The sequence below is a fragment of the Myodes glareolus genome, chromosome 2, assembly GCF_982192425.1.
Source record: "Myodes glareolus chromosome 2, mMyoGla1.1, whole genome shotgun sequence".
Taxonomy (NCBI): domain Eukaryota; kingdom Metazoa; phylum Chordata; class Mammalia; order Rodentia; family Cricetidae; genus Myodes; species Myodes glareolus.
The window spans coordinates 55,844,607-55,849,460 of NC_142027.1; positions in this window are offsets into that span (position 1 = coordinate 55,844,607).

Sequence of the window (4,854 nt, forward strand, 5' to 3'; positions counted from 1 at the left end):
AGAATGTGATTGGCTGAGCTTCCCCATGACTGCTTGTGACAGCACCAATCTATTTCAGAGAAAACAATGGGTATCAAAGAACTCCATATGAAGTTTGCTTTCATGGTGACAAAGTTAGCCACTGGCAAAAAACTGACCTTGCCTCAATTAATGCTGTCAAATTAGACAAGCAAGACACAAAAGACAGTGCCTGCTGAACTTTGCCATGAAAATTCTGTCAGATATTCTAGGCCTGCAGGTCAAAGTTAGATACCCCAATGTTGCAAAGGAATCTTGAGTGACTACTCACACAGCCTTCTGTCTTTGTCATTTTAATAGTTTTGGAAGTTACTTGCTTTCTATTTCCTGTTTACTCAGGTAATATTTTATCCTTCTTGGGTCTCTAATGGGGTTAAAAACTAGATTTTTAAAACATTATCTTTGTAACCAAATTCAAAAACAAAACCTAGAAAAAGAAGTAAAGTTTATGAGGTTGAGAAACATAAAATCTTAAGTTGTTCATCTAAGAAAATGTTTTAAGGGCAAAAAGGACATTTTTAGGCTGATAATGCAAGTTATGATGGAAAATGGTTTAGATATAAAACTTTGGACTCACCATGATAGAACAGATCAAGAGTACTTTCTCTAAAATTCCTAATTATAAATGGACTGGACATTGTAAATAGAATTCTCACCTGATAATTGTTCTTATTGTATATAGTTTTCCTATGTAAGAATTAAAATCTTTCCTTTTATTTAGACTAAAATGGGGAAATGTTGTGAGAGAATATTTTTGTACATTAGGAAGAGATGTTTCTGCTAAAGTACCATCTGGTTTAATAAAAAGTCAAATGGCAAATCGCTAGACAGGAGAGGTCAGGCAGGTCTTCTTGGCAGGGAGAGGAACTCAAGGAATGATTCTAAGTACATGAAATTTGTCAGAAAAACATGAAGGAAATAGGATATGCAGTATGGAGGAGAGGTTAACAAACTATGTGGCAGAATATAGATTAATATATGGGTTAATTTAAGTTATAAGAGCTAATTGGAAATAATACTAAACCAAGGTCAAGCCTTCATAATTAATATGTCTCTCTGTCATTATTTGGGAGCTGGTGGTACAAATAAAAACATATTATAGGTTTAATATCAGCTTTCAGGACATCCAGAACTCAACAATTTATAGTCATAAGGTAATCCCTGGATGGTATCTGTAAACCATGTGAAATATTCTGAGACAAAATCTTTAGTCTAGGGACATAAGTTAAAATTTAGGAACTTAAAAGAAAACCTTACATTTGTAACTTTAGGACCCATAGTCCTAATAATTGGGGGATGGGAGGAATCTCAAGACCAGTGATGAGGGAAAAATTTCACCCTCAGGAGTAGACAGATGAAGAAACTTCAGCTGTATTTAGAAAATCCATTTGGCCTGTGACAGGTGGATCCAAGTCTTATGATTTATTTGACTTCCTCATACTTTCATGAATTTTTAGTATACAAAAAGAGGAAAAAGTTCTAGATACATTAGCAATACCATTGTACTGAAACCCACATTGTTAAATAGTTGGAGTAGACTCATGCCTTTGAACCCGAGCAAAAACTACAACTTTGTGTTTAAAAGTATGAACATTTTTTCCTCTGTTCAGGCAACCAACCATATTTTAGACCAATAAAAAGACTTTTAACTCTATATTTACAAGACAAACAAAGGATAAAATTATAAGTTTTGAATGAATAGTACATAGTCAGTCCTCTACCAGTTTATCAGAAGTATTGGTCAATGTTAAAACTCTGAACCTTTGAAATCTCCGTGAAACAAGTGCATAAAAGGGGAAAGAGAAATTCAAAATATCTTTCATTATTTATATGTCTTAAATTATTTTATATACCTTTAAAATGTGACTATACTTTGTTTTAAGTCATTTTTGAGACCCTCAGAATTTATTTAAGCTTTCGTATCCTCAGACCTTCCGTGGACTTTGGACCCTCAGGTTTTTTTTCATCTTAAATATATTATATTGACATGGATTTTTGTAAACTGATAAAAATTTAAGGTTATTTTTGTTATACTGTGTAAATATTTCTATTCTTTTTTAAATCAATTTTATTGACATTTTTCTCAGCTCTCCTCCTCTCCTTTACCCTTCCCTTCTACCCTCTCCCATGGTCTGCATGCTCACAGTTTACTCAGGCAATCTTGTCTTTTCCTACTTCTCATGTCCAATAGATCCAAGTATGTCTCTCTCAGGGTCCTCATTTTTGTCTAGGTTCTCTAGGATTGTGAATTGTAGACTCTTTTTTTCTTTGCTTTATGTCTAAAAGCCACTTATGAATGAGTACATATGATGTCTTTTTTCCATGTCTGAGTTACCTCACTCAGTATGATGTTTTCTCGATCTATCCATTTGCCGGAAAATCTCAAGATGTCATTATTTGTTTCTTCTGTGTAGTATTCATTGTGTAAATGTACCACATTTTCCTTATCCCTTCTTTGGTTGAGAGGCATTTAGGCTGTTTCCAGGTCCTGGCTATGACAAAGAATGCTGTTATGAACATGGTTGAGCACATGTCCTTGTGGTAGGTTTGAGCATCCTTTGGGTAAATATGCAAAAGTAGAATCACTAGGTCTTGAGTGTTGACTGAGGTTTCTGTCCTGCCCGGTTCCCACAATTGTTAAGTCCCAAAGGAATCACACAGAGGTCTACATTAGTTATAAACTGATTGGCCTATTAACTCGGGTTACTTATTAACTCTTATATTAGTCTATTATTCTTATCTATGCTAGCCACATGGCTCAGTACCTTTTTCAGCAAGGCAGTCACATCTTGCTTCTTCTGTGGCTGGGTCAGGACCTCAGATAAAACTTCCTTCTTCCCAGAATTCTCCTGTTTTCCTTAACCCACTTATACTTCCTATCTGGTTGTCCCACCTATACTTCCTGCCTGGCTACTGACCAATCAGTGTTTATTTAAAATATAATTGACAGAATGCAGACCATTAACCCTCGGCACTTCCCCATCTTTTTTAAGACAAGAACTCTGAATCTAATATCCTTTGTTTAGATTTTCTCCTGACCATTAGCCATAACAACTTACAACCAACATTCTGAACAAAGGAAAATATTCATAGTCCATTTTTTGGGAGGAATGTGGGCATAGTTTTTCAGGCTACTTCCTGCTGGTTAAGAGCATCGATAATCTTATGGGGACATAAAGAAAATTTATAATTATGATCAAATCCTGACTGGAATATCCTGTGAACCTTGATCATCTCAGGCAGCAGCCTTGAACCTGTTCTGGATGTAGAACCCAGACATCTGGTTCATCTGTTCTTACTGGAGATTTCTCACATGGTCTTCCTTGAACAAACATGATATTTCTTAACTCAGAATAAATCCATAGCCTTTCATTTTCTGTGGAAACAAAAGCAAAACCTCTTCTCCAAAGTAACATATCTTTGACTTTAATTTTGAAGTAAGGTATTTTCAAAATAACTATCTTGGGTTAATTCAGCAGCATTTATAAATAAATACCTTTTGGCAGCTGTTGCTCCTTTAGCATACAAACAGTTCAAAGAGAGCAAAATAACAAACAGTATCCAGATTCTCTGTGTGTTTTCCATCTTTATGTGGCTTTATTTTAAACTCTATTTCTTTTATTTTTTTAGCTTTTTTATTGTATATAGAAAATGAGTTTATTTGGCATTAGTGTTACATCACTCTATCTGTTGGGGAACTAATAAAAATGGGTTACAATGTAGTTGATACCGATGAGATGGAGACTATGAGGCAAAACAAGAATTTACAGTGTCAAGGAGGAAATTGTTATGTCATATAATACTCGAGGCAAAGTATCCTTCTTTAAACATCTGTTGGACACTAAAAGAGAAAGCATGTTTACAACAGGGTATATTAATTCAGTGTAAATAAAAATATATTAATCACAGAGAAATCAAAAGTGCATTTTTCTAATCATATTATGTCTCATAACTCAATTATTCTCAAGATTTATAACTAAATCTACATATTTTCAAGTATAGACCAGAATCAAGTAGTTAGATGTATAGTGACTGCTACATTGTCACAAAATAAAAGGAAAATTTTAGTCACGGATATGTTGCAGCATAGTGTCTAAAATATTGATCTTCAACTTATAAAGGAATTATCAAACTAGAGGTTTTTTATTGTTTTTCAAAGTTTATTAAATTATGAAAGTTTTCATTTCCGCCCCTCCTCCCAACACCCTCCCCCTCCCCGCTCCCCCTCCTCCTCCCTCTTCATCCCTAAGAGCAGTCAGAGCTTCCAGCCCTGTGGGAAGTTCAAGTTCCTCCCCACTCCTTCCAGGTCCCTGAAGGTGAGTATCCGAACAGACTGGATCCCAAAAATCCAGTATATGCAGAGGAAACAAGTCCCAGTGTCATTGTCAGTGGCTTTTCAGAAAGGCTCCAGACCAGCCACATTCAAAAATCTGGCCACATTCAGAAAATCTGGTTGGATCACATGCTCGTTCAGTCCCAGTCCAACTGGCCTTGGTGAACTCTCATTAGATCAGTCCCCTTGTATCAGTGGGTGATCGCACCCCTCGCGGTCCTGAGTTTTTTTCATGTTCTTCCTTTTTCTGCCCCTCATTTGGACCATGGGGGGCTCAGTCCGGTGCTCCAGTGTGGGTCTCCATCTGTATCGCCATCCATCGTCAGATGAAGGATCGATGGTGATAAGCAAAATCTTCATCAGTATGGTTATAGGCCAAGGCCGGTTCAGGCACCCTCTCCTCTGTCCAGAGAACAGTCTGGGGATCTCTCCTTGGACCTGGGATCCCATTTATAATCAAGTCTCCTGTAAACACTAAAATGACTCCCTTAGTTGAGATATAT